Consider the following 14,489-nt stretch of genomic DNA (forward strand, 5'->3'; position numbering starts at 1 on the left):
GTTCCGAAGACTACCTCCAGGAACAATCGGGAACAAGACCGATTACAAGTCGTCGAGTCTGTTACTGGGCGAACACGAGATGCGCACAGGAAATCGATCAGCCCTCACAATGGCCCAAGGCCAGAGATCGGACTGCTACGATTTACCCCAACAATCATCGTGCCACTCTTCGCAGAGAGGTGATAGACGCCAACGAGCCCGCGCATAGCAATCGAGGTGTAAAAAGGGCGTTGAAGGCAGGAAGCCTGGACGAAAGAGGCTACGAGGTCACCTCGAAGCGGTCTAAGAATCGGGCGCACTTGGGGCGACTACCAGTGCCAACCCCTTATCCCGCGGTGCGTCCGACACACAGAAATTTCCAAGGCGGCCAAGGAGCCTCCCCGCATAGCAATCGGGGTGTGAGGTTACGGATGCAGCATTGATAGCAATCGAGGTGTGAGGCGAAGGATGCAGAAGTGAGAGCCGAGGGATGTAGCAGAGATAGCAATCGGGGTGTGTGATGCAGAAGAGATAGCAATCGAGGTGTGCGGTGGGAAGGGCCCAGCAGCCAGAATGCATGAAGCGACGGATGAAGCAGTGATGACAACCGGGCTGTGAGGAGAGGAGGGATGCAGCCAAGAAAGCAATCAGGGCTCGAGGCAAGGGATGCATCAAGGATAGCAATCATGTTGTGAGGCGAGATTCCAAAGGCTAAACGTGAGAGGCTGCAGGGTCGACTCAGAGAGGTCTATGCATGTGAGAGGCTGAAAGCAAGGTCGACTCGGAGCGGTCTATGCATCGGGCGCGCTTGGGGCGACTACCAGTGCCAACCCCTTATCCCGCGACGCGTCCGACAAAGAGAACGTTCCAAGGCGGCAGAGGAGGTTACCAGCCGAAGGATGCAGTAGCAATAACAGGTATAGTTCCGCGGCGGCCGAGAAGACTCACCGCATAGGAATCGGGATGCGAGGCGAGGGATGCGGCGGGAAGGCCCCGACGGCTAAACGGAAGAGGCTGCAGGGCCGCCTCGGAATGGTCCAAGCATCGGATGCGATTGGGACGACTACCAGTGCCAACCCCTTATCCCGCGATGCGTCCGATACACAGATAGTTCCAAGGCGGCCGAGGAGCCTCACCGCATATCAATCGGGGTGCGAGGCGAGGGATGGGGCGGGAAGGCCCCAACGGCTAGACGGAAGAGGCTTCAGGGCCACCTCGGAATGGTCCAAGCATCGGACGCGCTTGGGGCGACTGCCAGTGCCAACCCCTTATCCCGCGATGCGTCCGATACACAGATGGTTCCAAGGCGGCCGAGGAGCCTCACCGCATAGCAATCGGGGGTGCGAGGCGAGGGATGGGGCGGGAAGGCCCCAACGGCTAGACGGAAGAGGCTTCAGGGCCGCCTAGGAATGGTCCAAGCATCGGACACGCTTGGGGCGACTACCAGTGACAGCCCCCTATCCCGCGATGCGTCCGATACGAAGATGGTTCCAAGGCGGCCGAGGAGCCTCACCGCATAGCAATCGGGGTGCGAGGTGGGGGATGCGGCGAGATGGCCCCAACGGCTAGACGGAAGAGGCCACAGGGCCGCGTCGGAATAGTCCAAGCATCGGACGCGCTTGGGGCGACTACCAGTGACAACCCCTTATCCCGCGATGCGTCCGATACGAAGATAGTTCCAAGGCGGCCGAGGAGCCTCACCGCATAGCAATCGGGGTGCGAGGTGGGGGATGCGGCGAGATGGCCCCAACGGCTAGACGGAAGAGGCTGCAGGGCCGCCTCGGAATAGTCCAAGCATCGGACGCGCTTGGGGCCACTACCAGTGACAACCCCTTATCCCGCAATGCGTCCGATACGAAGATAGTTCCAAGGCGGCCGAAGAGCCTCACCGCATAGCAATCGGGGTGCGAGGTGGGGGATGCGGCGAGATGGCCCCAACGGCTAGACGGAAGAGGCCACAGGGCCGCCTCGGAATAGTCCAAGCATCGGACGCGCTTGGGGCGACTACCAGTGACAACCCCTTATCCCGCGATGCGTCCGATACGAAGATAGTTCCCAGGCGGCCGAGGAGCCTCACCGCATAGCAATCGGGGTGCGAGGCGAGGGATGCGGCGAGATGGCCCCAAAGGCTAGACGGAAGAGGCTGCAGGGCTGCCTCGGAATAGTCCAAGCATCGGACGCGCTTGGGGCGACTACCACTGCCAACCCCTTATCCCGCGATGCGTTCGATACACAGATAGTTCCGAGGCGGCCGAGGAGGTGGGGGATGCAGCGAGATGGCCCCAACGGCTAGACGGAAGAGGCTGCAGGGCCGCCTCGGAATAGTCCAAGCATCGGACGCGCTTGGGGCGACTACCAGTGACAACCCCTTATCCCGCGATGCGTCCGATACACAGATAGTTCCGAGGCGGCCAAGGAGCCTCACCGCATAGCAATCGTGGTGCGAGGTGGGGGATGCGGCGAGATGGCCCCAACGGCTAGACGGAAGAGGCTGCAGGGCCGCCTCGGAATGGTCCAAGCATCGGATGCGCTTGGGGCGACTACCACTGCCAACCCCTTATCCCGCGATGCGTCCGATACACAGATAGTTCCAAGGCGGCCGAGGAGCCTCACAGCATAGCAATCAGGGTGCGAGGCGAGGGATGCGGCGAGAAAGCCCCAACGGCTAGAGGGAAGAGGCTTCAGGTCCGCCTCGGAATGGTCCAAGCATCGGACGCGCTTGGGGCGACTACCAGTGACAACCCCTTATCCCGCGACGCGTCCGATACACAGATAGTTCCAAGGCGGCCGAGGAGCCTCACCGCATAGCAATCGGGGTGCGAGGCGAGGGATGCGGCGAGAAGGACCCAACGGCTACACGGAAGAGGCTTCGGGGCCGCCTCGGAATGGTCCAAGCATCGGACGCGCTTGGGGCGACTACCAGTGACAACCCCTTATCCCGCGACGCGTCCGATACACAGATAGTTCCAAGGCGGCCGAGGAGCCTCACCGCATAGCAATCGGGGTGCGAGGCGAGGGATGCGGCGAGAAGGACCCAACGGCTACACGGAAGAGGCTTCGGGGCCGCCTCGGAATGGTCCAAGCATCGGACGCGCTTGGGGCGACTACCAGTGACAACCCCTTATCCCGCGACGCGTCCGATACACAGATAGTTCCAAGGCGGCCGAGGAGCCTCACCGCATAGCAATCGGGGTGCGAGGCGAGGGATGCGGCGAGAAGGACCCAACGGCTAGACGGAAGAGGCTTCGGGTCCGCCTCGGAATGGTCCAAGCATCGGACGCGCTTGGGGCGACTACCAGTGACAACCCCTTATCCCGCGACGCGTCCGATACACAGATAGTTCCAAGGCGGCCGAGGAGCCTCACCGCATAGCAATCGGGGTGCGAGGCGAGGGATGCGGCGAGAAGGACCCAACGGCTAGACGGAAGAGGCTTCGGGTCCGCCTCGGAATGGTCCAAGCATCGGACGCGCTTGGGGCGACTACCAGTGACAACCCCTTATCCCGCGACGCGTCCGATACACAGATAGTTCCAAGGTGGCCGAGGAGCCTCACCGCATAGCAATCGGGGTGCGAGGCGAGGGATGCGGCGAGAAGGACCCAACGGCTAGACGGAAGAGGCTTCGGGTCCGCCTCGGAATGGTCCAAGCATCGGACGCGCTTGGGGCGACTACCAGTGACAACCCCTTATCCCGCGACGCGTCCGATACACAGATAGTTCCGAGGCGGCCGAGGAGCCTCACCGCATAGCAATCGGGGTGCGAGGCGAAGGATGCGGCGAGAAGGACCCAACGGCTAGACGGAAGAGGCTTCGGGTCCGCCTCGGAATGGTCTAAGCATCGGACGCGCTTGGGGCGACTACCAGTGACAACCCCTTATCCCGCGACGCGTCCGATACACAGATAGTTCCAAGGCGGCCGAGGAGCCTCACCGCATAGCAATCGGGGTGCGAGGCGAGGGATGCGGCGAGAAGGACCCAACGGCTAGACGGAAGAGGCTTCAGGGCCGCCTCGGAATGGTCCAAGCATCGAACGCGCTTGGGGCGACTACCAGTGACAACCCCTTATCCCGCGACGCGTCCGATACACAGATAGTTCCGAGGCGGCCGAGGAGCCTCACCGCATAGCAATCGGGGTGCGAGGCGAGGGATGCGGCGAGAAGGACCCAACGGCTAGACGGAAGAGGCTTCAGGGCCGCCTCGGAATGGTCCAAGCATCGGACGCGCTTGGGGCGACTACCAGTGACAACCCCTTATCCCGCGACGCGTCCGATACACAGATAGTTCCGAGGCGGCCGAGGAGCCTCACCGCATAGCAATCGGGGTGCGAGGCGAGGGATGCGGCGAGAAGGACCCAACGGCTAGACGGAAGAGGCTTCAGGGCCGCCTCGGAATGGTCCAAGCATCGGACGCGCTTGGGGCGACTACCAATGACAACCCCTTATCCCGCGACGCGTCCGATACACAGATAGTTCCGAGGCGGCCGAGGAGCCTCACCGCATAGCAATCGGGGTGCGAGGCGAGGGATGCGGCGAGAAGGACCCAACGGCTAGACGGAAGAGGCTTCAGGGCCGCCTCGGAATGGTCCAAGCATCGGACGCGCTTGGGGCGACTACCAGTGACAACCCCTTATCCCGCGACGCGTCCGATACACAGATAGTTCCGAGGCGGCCGAGGAGCCTCACCGCATAGCAATCGGGGTGCGAGGCGAGGGATGCGGCGAGAAGGACCCAACGGCTAGACGGAAGAGGCTTCAGGGCCGCCTCGGAATGGTCCAAGCATCGGACGCGCTTGGGGCGACTACCGTTGCCAACCCCTTATCCCGCGATGCGTCTGATACACAGATAGTTCCGAGGCGGCCGAGGAGCCTCACCGCATAGCAATCGGGTTGCGAGGCAGATTATTGGGAAGGGAACCCCCTGGGATGCGGCTCAAGCAGTGCCCAAAGGGACTGGAATGCGGAATCACATCGAGAGACCCAAATGCTATACGAGGGCTCAAATCGAATTATCGATTTGGCCACGACATGGACGCATCGGAACGACTACCTTTGCCGAACCACTCGCAATTGCATCCATACCGAAACCAATAGACATTTCCGTTAGAGCCCTCGCATAGCATTCGGGAATCTCGCATGCCCCTCTAAATCGACCAATGCTGGCGCTCAATGAAAATCCGAGCGCTACCACCGTTCGAGCGCCAGCATTGGTCGAGTTAGAGGGGCACGGGGGAGAATGCTCCAGTCAACACCTCCCCTATATAAGTTATTTGTCCGATTCTCGCACAACCGTAGTCTGCCTCGTCGAATCAAACAACGGTCCCAGATTCCGACTTCCGTTCCGTAGAGACCCAAAAGCTAGATGGAGGCTCGCAAGAAAGAGAGTCGGCGCATAGCAATCGGGTTTCTCGAACGTTTAGGGACCGAGCTCACTTGCGGATAGGGCAAAATCCGCCAAGCAACCCAAAAGCTAGACGGGGGCTCGAATCGAATCGCCTAGGCGGCCACAACAACGACGTGTTGGATCGACTACCAGTGCCAAACCATTCAGCAAGACTAGTCTGTGTCGAGGCCGGATAGAGATTCTCAGAGAGCGCCCGCATAGCATTTAGGAGACCTGCCGCGTCCCTCACACTCGACAAATGGTGGTGCACGTTTATAAATCCGAGCGATCCCAACCCTTTCAAGCACCAACATCGGTCGAGATAGAGGGGCACGGAGGGGGCTGCGTGAGACAACACAGTCCCCTATATAAGTTATTTGTCCGATTCTCACACATCCGAAGAATGGTCATCAAATCGGACAACAGCCCAAACTTCCGACTTCCGTCCCAGAAAGCCCAAGAGCTATCTAAAACGTTCATGGCCGGAACTCGATCGCGGCTATACCAGTCCGCCAAGCAACCCAAAAGCTAGACTGGAGCTCTAGTCGAATCACCTCTGTGGCCATTGCAAGGACGTGTTGGAGCGACTACCATTGCCGAACCATTCCGCAGGTCGAGTCCATACCAAGGCCGCATAGAGATTCACGATGAGCTCCTGCATAGCAATCAGGAGACTTGCCGTGTCCATCACAATCGATAAATCCTGGTGCAAGATTTTTGCATCCGAGCGCTCCAACCAGTCGAGCACCAGCATCAATCGACATAAACGGGCACGGGGGGAGGATGCTCGAGAACACTACCTCCCCTATATAAGTTATTTGTCCGATTCTCAAGCAGCCGAAGTCTGGTCATCGAATCGGGTCAAAGACCACAACTTCCGACTTTACCCACAATGCAAGTCATCGAATCGAACATCGGCCCCCGAGTCGGACTCCATGCGTATGTCAGGTCATCGGACCCAAATTCCGCCTTCCTGCGCATGGCGGGCCATCAATATCAACTCGGTCATCGGACCCAAACTCCGCCTTTTTGCGTATGGCACGCCTTCAAATCGGTCATCGGACCCAAATTCCGCCTTCCTGTGCATGGCGGGCCATCAACATCAACTCGGTCATCGGACCCAAATTCCGCCTTTCTGCGCATGGCACGCCATCAACTCGGTCATCGGACCCAAATTCCGCCTTCCTGCGCATGGCAGGTCATCGGACACAAATTCAGACCTCGCCAATATGCCTACGTATCGAATCGGTCATCGGACCCAACTTCCGACTTCATCCATACTGTAGGGTCTTTGAGGTTGGCGCGGTGCGCTCAACCCAGGGAGTCGACCCATCGAAGCATACACCTCCCCTATATAAGCTATTTGTCCGATTCCCACACCTGTGTAGTTTGCACCTCTGACCAGGACATCGACCCCAACTTCCGAACTCGACTGCAACGACGGCACCAGCGCCTTGGTGCGCACCTTGCGACGCACAGTCCCAACATTCGCCTTCCTGCACATGGCAGGTCATCGGACCCAAATTCCGACCTCGCGAGTATGCCTACATATCGAATCGGTCATCGGACCCAACTTCCGACTTCATCCATACCGTAGGGTCTTTGAGGTTGGCGCGGTGCGCTCAACCCGGGGAGTCGACCCAACGAAGCATACACCTCCCCTATATAAGCTATTTGTCCGATTCCCACACCTGTGTAGTTTGCACCTCCGATCAAGACATCGACCCCAACTTCCGAACTCGCCTCCAACGACCGAACCAGCGCCTTGGTGCGCACCTTGCAACGCACAGTGCCAACATTCGCCTTCCTGCACGTGGCAGGTCATCGGACCCAAATTCCGACCTCGCGAGTATGCCTACATATCGAATCGGTCATCGGACCCAACTTCCGACTTCATCCATACCGTAGGGTCTTTGAGGTTGGCGCGGTGCGCTCAACCCGGGGAGTCGACCCAACGAAGCATACACCTCCCCTATATAAGCTATTTGTCCGATTCCCACACCTGTGTAGCTTGCACCTCCGATCAGGACATCGACCCCAACTTCCGAACTCGACTAAAAAGACCGCACCAGCGCCTTGGTGTGCACCTTGCAACGCACAGTGTCAACATTCGCCTTCCTGCACATGGCAGGTCATCGGACCCAAATTCCGACCTCATGAGCATACCTACTAATCGAATTGGTCATCGGACCCAACTTCCGACTTCATCCATACCGTAGGGTCTTTGAGGTTGGCGCGGTGCGCTCAACCTGGGGAGTCGACCCATCGAAGCATACACCTCCCCTATATAAGCTATTTGTCCGATTCCGACACCTGTGTAGTTTGCACCTCCGCTCAGGACATCGACCCCAACTTCCGAACTCGCCTGCAACGACCGAACCAGCGCCTTGGTGCGCACCAAAAGTGCGCACTTTTGGAGGGCACTTTTGTGCGCTCCAAAGGTGCGCACTTTTGGAGGGCACTTTTCTGCGCTCCAAAGGTGCGCACTTTTGGAGGGCACTTTTTGGAGGGCACTTTTCTGCGCTCCAAAGGTGCGCACTTTTGGAGGGCACTTTTTGGAGGGCACTTTTCTGCGCTCCAAAGGTGCGCACTTTTGGAGGGCACTTTTTGGAGGGCACTTTTCTGCGCTCCAAAGGTGCGCACTTTTGGAGGGCACTTTTTGGAGGGCACTTTTCTGCGCTCCAAAGGTGCGCACTTTTGGAGGGCACTTTTTGGAGGGCACTTTTCTGCGCTCCAAAGGTGCGCACTTTTGGAGGGCACTTTTCTGCGCTCCAAAGGTGCGCACTTTTGGAGGGCACTTTTTGGAGGGCACTTTTCTGCGCTCCAAAGGTGCGCACTTTTGGAGGGCACTTTTTGGAGGGCACTTTTCTGCGCTCCAAAGGTGCGCACTTTTGGAGGGCACTTTTTGGAGGGCACTTTTCTGCGCTCCAAAGGTGCGCACTTTTGGAGGGCACTTTTGTGCACTCCAAAGGTGCGCACTTTTGGAGGGCACTTTTCCTGTGCTCCAAAGGTGCACACCTAGGTGAGCACCTTCGACCACACCTTGTAGCACACCAAACTCTGACTTTCGACTTCATCCGCAATGCAGGGTCTTTGAGGTTGGCGCAATGCGCACAACCAGGGGAGTCGACCCATCAAACCCAACACCTCCCCTATATAAGCTATTTGTCTGATTCTCATACATGCGTAGCCTGCAGGAGCAATTAGGACATCGACCCCAACTTTCGGCTTCTAAACGAAAACAAGGTCTTTGAGGTTGGTGTAATGCGAACAACTAGGGGAGTCAACCCATCAAACCCAACACCTCCCCTATATAAGCTATTTGTCTGATTCTCATACATGTGTAGTCTACAGGAGCAATTAGGACATCGACCCCAACTTTTGACTTCTTAACGAAAACAAGGTCTTTGAGGTTGACGTAATGCGCACAACCAGGGGAGTCGACCCATCAAACCCAACACCTCCCCTATATAAGCTATTTGTCCGATTCTCATACATGTGTAGCCTGCAGGAGCCATTAGGACATTGACCCCAACTTTTGACTTCTTAACGAAAACAAGGTCTTTGAGGTTGGCGTAATGCGCACAACCAAGGGAGTTGACCCATCAAACCCAACACCTCCCCTATATAAGCTATTTGTCTGATTCTCATACATGTGTAGCCTGCAACAACGATTAGGACATCCACCCCAACTTCTGAATTCGTCTGCGTTGACCGCACCAAAGGTGCACGCCTTGGTGCTCACCAAAATCCGACTTCCGACTTCTTCTGCTATGCGGGGTCTTTGAGGTTGGCGCAGTGCGCACAACCAGGGGAGTCAACCCACCGAATGCAACACCTCCCCTATATAAGCTATTTGTCTGATTCTCATACATGCGTAGACTGCAGCAATGATTAGGACATCCACCCCAACTTTTGACTTCTTAAACAAGACAGGGTCTTTGAAGTTGGTGCAGTGCACACAACCAGGGGAGTCGACCCATCAAACGCAACACCTCCCCTATATAAAGCTATTTGTCCGATTCTCATACGTGTAGTCTGCAGCAGCGATTAGGACATCGACCCCAACTTCCGAATTCGTTTGCATTGACCGCACCAAAGGTGCACGCCTTGGTGTGCACCCTGGAGTGCACTTTGGTGCTCACCTCGGTGCACACTTTGGTGTGCACCTCGGTGTGCACCAAAGGTGCGCACCTTGGAGCGCACCAAAGGTGTACACTTTGGAGCGCACCACATAGGGTCTTTGAGAGGTTGGCGCAGTGCGCACACCAAGGTGGGTGTTGAGGTGCGTGCCGAGGTGGGTGGGTGCTAGGGTGCGCTCCATGGTGGGTGCCAGGGTGGGTGCGTGCTAGGGTGGATTCCAAAGAGGGTCATAGGGTGGGTGCCAAGGTGGGTTGGTGATATAGTGGGTTCAAAGGTGGGTACTAGGGTGGGTTCCAAGGTGGGTCACAAGTTGGGTGCCAGGATGCGTGGGTGTTAGGTTGGGTGCCAAGGTGGGCTCCTGCGTGGGTGGGTGCTAGGGTGGGTTTCAAGGTGGACGCGAGGGCGGGTGCCAAGGTGGGTAACAAGTTGGGTGTTAGGATGGGTGAGTGCTAGAGTGGGTGCCAAGGTGGGTGGGTGCTAAGGTGGATGCCAAGGTGGTTCACAGGGTGGGTGGGTTCTAGGGTGAGTTCCAAGGTGGGTCACAGGTTCAGTGCTAGGGTGGGTGTCAAGGCGGGTGTCGAGGTGCCTGGGTGCTAGGGTGTGGATGCCAATGTGGGTCATAGGGTGGGTACTAGGGTGGGCTGCAATGTGGGTGCCAAGGTGGGTAACATGCTCGGTGGGTTCTAAATTGGGTGCCAGGGTGGGTGTGCACCCACCTTGCCCGAGGTGGGTGCCAAGGTGCCAGTGTGGGTGGGTGCTAAGGTGGATGCCAAGGTGGGTGAGAAGGTGGGTGATAGGTTGAGTGGTAGGATGGGTGGGTGCCAAGATGGGTCACAGGGTGGGTGCAAGGGTGGGTAGGTGCTAGGGTTGGTGTCAGGGTGGGTGGGTGCTAGGTTGGGTTCCAAGGTGGGTGCGAGGGTGAGTGTCAAGGTGGGTCACAGGTTAGGTGCTAGGATGGGTGAGTGCTAGGGTGCAAAGGTGCCAGGGTGGGTGCTAGGATGGGTCGATGCTAGGGTGAGTGGCAAGGTGGGTCCACAAGTGTCAAGGTGGGTGCCGAGGTGGGTGCCAAGTCGGCGACTGCTATGGTGGATGCCAAGGTGGGTCACGGGGTGGGTGCCAAGTTGCTAGGTTGGGTTCCAAGGTGGGTGCCAACGTGGGTGCTAGGGTGCGTGGGTTAAAGGGTGTGTCACAACGTGGGTGCCAGGATGGGTGCGCACCCACACTGGCCAAGACGGGTGCGGGTGCAAGGTTGGGTTCCAAGCCCGGTCACAGGCTGGGTGCTAGGATGGGTGGGTGCCAAGGTGGGCACCAGGGTGGGTGCACCCACCCTGGCCAAGGTGGGTCACGGGGTGGGTCCTAGGGTGGGTAACGGGGTGGGTACTAAGGTGCGTGCCAAGGTGGGTCATAGGGTGGGTGCCAAGGTGGGCACCAGGGTGGGTGTGCACCAACCCTAGCCAGGGTAGGTCACGGGGTGGTTGTCGGGGTGGGCGTCAAGGAGCCAAGGTGGGTGGCAAGTAGCCAAGTTGCGTGCCAAGGTGGGTGTCGGGGTGGGTGCCAAGGATCCAAGGTGGGTGCCAAGGAACCAAGGTGGGTGTCTGGGTGGGTGCCGAGGTGGGAGCCAGGGTGGGTCCCAAGGTGAGTGCAAAGGTGGGTGCCAGGGTCAAGGTGAGTGCCAATGTGGGTTCCAAGGTGCCAGGGTCAGGGTGAGTGCCAATGTGGGTTCAAAGGTGCTAAGTTGGGTGCGAGGTTGGGTGCGAGGGTGGGTGGGTGCCAAGGTGTGCTAGGTGGAAGCCCGGGTGGGTCGGCATCCCATGGGTGTCGAGTTGGGTGCCTGATGGGTGCTTCTTGTCAAGTTTTAGTCGTCGGGACTCATTTCGAGCCTTAGAGGTCGTTTCTTGTCCGGTTGCCCTGTCTTCGACCTGGGAACCCAATTTTGGTCCTCGGGTCCCATTTTTTTTTGTCTCGCATCCCACTTTTGGCCTGTGGCCTTTTCGGGGTCGATTCTCGTTTTGGGCATCAGAGCATGTTTCTTCTCCTAAAACCCAATATTTGTTTATTAAGTCTCGGAACACATTTTTGTTCTCGTGGACCCATCATGGGTCTTGGAACGCATTTGTGGTCCTTGGGTCCCATTTTGCATCCCGAAACTTGTGTTTTGGTGCTTGATCCCTATTTTGGGTGCCCACCTTGCACCAAGTGCGCACCCGGGGCAAACCGAGCGCCTTGGTGCACCGGGGCAAGATCGAGCGTGCACCCGAGGCGCCCCGAACATGCACCAAGGTGCACTCGGCCCACATGTGAGCGCAGGTCGTTGCGCCCGAGGTGGTGTGTGGGCACCGCGTTGCAGACGGGACACTGCACGCACACGACGCCCCCTCCAGGTGCACGCACGTAGGCCGGGCCGGGTGCACACCCGACGCCCTAGCAAGGTGCGCGCACCCGGGCAGGGCTCACACTTGGCGAACGGGGCGCACTTCGCGAGGGAGGGTGTGCACCTCGACGGGGGTGGGTGGCCGGGGTGGATTCGCACGTGGGTCGCGGTTTGCTAAGTACACACTGCGACAAGCTCATAACGGGTGCGATCATACCAGCGTTAGTGCACCGGATCCCATCAGAACTCCGCAGTTAAGCGCGCTTGGGCCGGAGTAGTACTGGGATGGGTGACCTCCCGGGAAGTCCCGGTGTTGCACCCTTTTTTAGTTTTTCGCCGGGCGTCGCAATGCTATTTGAATAAACCTTTTGCCCGTTTGCGTTCTCGTCGGGGCCGGGCCGGGCCGGGGTGCGCTGCCCGCACTACCGCGCGCGCGGGGGCGACACCGAGCGCGCACCCGAGGCGCCCCGAGCACACAGGCCACGGTGCAACCCGGGCGTTGTGCGCGCACCCCGGTGCGCCCGAGGTGCTGCGCGCGCACCCAGGTGAAATCGGTGTGCACCTCGGCCAGTGCGCGCTCGGTCGAGTCGCGCACGTTGGCCAAGGTGCACGGTGATGTTTCTTACTCTAAGGTTCCGCACCAGACGCCCGGGACAGGTGAGCGAAGCTGGGCGGGGCCGGGTGCGCGGCCGGGGCAGGTGCACGCAGCTGGAGAGAGCTTTGGAGCACACTTCGGAGCGCACCAATGATGCGCTCCATTCAAAAGTTTCCTGAAAAGGCAAAAAAAGTTGAGATTATAGAATTTCCCACTTGAGAGATTGTAAAAAAAAAAAATTTAAAATGAAGGAAACGCGGGTGCCAAGGTGTGCGCAGCCCAGCCAAGGTGTGCGCACCAAGGCGCCCACCCTGGCGAAGGTGCACGCAAGGTGCGCACCCGAGGCAAACCGGACAATTAACCCAACTTTCGACTTCGCGCGCACCTTGGAGCGCACTTCGGAGCGCTCCTTGGTGCGCACCAATCTTGGGCACCTCGGAGTGCACCATGGCGCCCACCAAGGTGCGCACCCGGGGCAAACCGAGCTCCGACTTCGTGCGCACCTTGGAGCGCACGAAAGGTGCGCACCATGGCGCCCACCAAGGTGCGCAGCCCAGCCAAGGCGTGCGCATCAAGGTGCGCACCCTGGCGAAGGTGCGCACCCGGGGCAAACCGAGCTCCGACTTCGTGCGCACCTTGGAGCGCACAAAAGGTGCGCAACCCAGCCAAGGTGTGCGCACCCCGGTCAAACCGAGCTCCGAATCGTGCGCACCAGAGGTGCACGCCATCGTGCGCACCTTGGAGCACACTTCGGAGCCCTCCTTGGTGCGCGCCGATGTTGCGCACCTCGGAGCGCACCCGGGGAAAACAATGCAATTAACCCGACTTTCGACTTCGTGGGCACCTCGGAGCGCTCTCGGGTTCGCACCTCGGAGCACACCGAGGTGCGCACCTTTGATGCGCTGCCTTCACCAATTTCCAGAAAAGGCAAGAAAACATTGAGAAGGTGTGCGCACCGAGGTGCCCACCCTGGCGAAGGTGCACGCGAGGTGCGCACCCGGGGCAAACCGGGCTCCGACTTCGTGCACGCCGCACCTTGGAGCACACTTCGGAGCGCTCCTTGGTGCGCACCAGGGCGCGCAACCCAGCCGAGGTGCCCACCCCGGCGAAGGTGCACGCGAGGTGCGCACCCGGGGCAAACCGGGCTCCGACTTCGTGCACGCCATGGTGCCCACCGCGGCGAAGGTGCACGCGAGGTGCGCACCCGGGGCAAACCGGGCTCCGACTTCGTGCACGCCGCACCTTGGAGCACACTTCGGAGCGCTCCTTGGTGCGCACCATGGTGCCCACCAGGGCGCGCAACCCCGCCGAAGGTGCACGCGAGGTGCGCACCCGGGGCAAACCGGGCTCCGACTTCGTGCACGCCGCACCTTGGAGCACACTTCGGAGCGCTCCTTGGTGCGCACCATGGTGCCCACCAGGGCGCGCAACCCCGCCGAAGGTGCACGCGAGGTGCGCACCCGGGGCAAACCGGGCTCCGACTTCGTGCACGCCATGGTGCGCACCGCGGCGAAGGTGCGCACCCGGGGCAAACCGGGCTCCGACTTCGTGCACGCCGCACCTTGGAGCACACTTCGGAGCGCTCCTTGGTGCGCACCAGGGCGCGCAACCCAGCCGAGGTGCCCACCCCGGCGAAGGTGCACGCGAGGTGCGTACCCGGGGCAAACCGGGCTCCGACTTCGTGCACGCCGCACCTTGGAGCACACTTCGGAGCGCTCCTTGGTGCGCACCATGGTGCCCACCAGGCCGCGCAACCCAGCCAAGGTGTGCGCACCAAGGTGCACGCGAGGTGCGCACCCGGGGCAAACCGGGGTCCGACTTCGTGCACGCCGCACCTTGGAGCACACATCGGGGCGCTCCCGGGTTCGCACCGGCGTTGCGCACCGTGGTGGGCACCTCGGAGCACACCAAGGTGGGCAGCGAGGTGCGCACCTTTGATGCGATGCCTTCACTAATTTCCATAAAAGGCAAAAAAAAAACGAGATTTTAAAATTTCCGTTTTGAAAGATAGTGAGAAAAAGGGA

The 14,489-nt window shown here is 59.5% G+C and overlaps 1 non-coding gene across 1 annotated transcript; it reads left to right on the forward strand.

Annotated features, from left to right (window-relative positions):
* Positions 1-12,073: 12,073 nt before the first annotated feature.
* Positions 12,074-12,192, forward strand: LOC131872825 (5S ribosomal RNA). Its single transcript, XR_009370905.1, has one exon. It is a non-coding gene; the product is annotated as a 5S ribosomal RNA (ribosomal RNA).
* Positions 12,193-14,489: the final 2,297 nt, after the last annotated feature.

Source organism: Cryptomeria japonica, unplaced genomic scaffold (assembly GCF_030272615.1).
Source record: "Cryptomeria japonica unplaced genomic scaffold, Sugi_1.0 HiC_scaffold_804, whole genome shotgun sequence".
Lineage (NCBI taxonomy): Eukaryota > Viridiplantae > Streptophyta > Pinopsida > Cupressales > Cupressaceae > Cryptomeria > Cryptomeria japonica.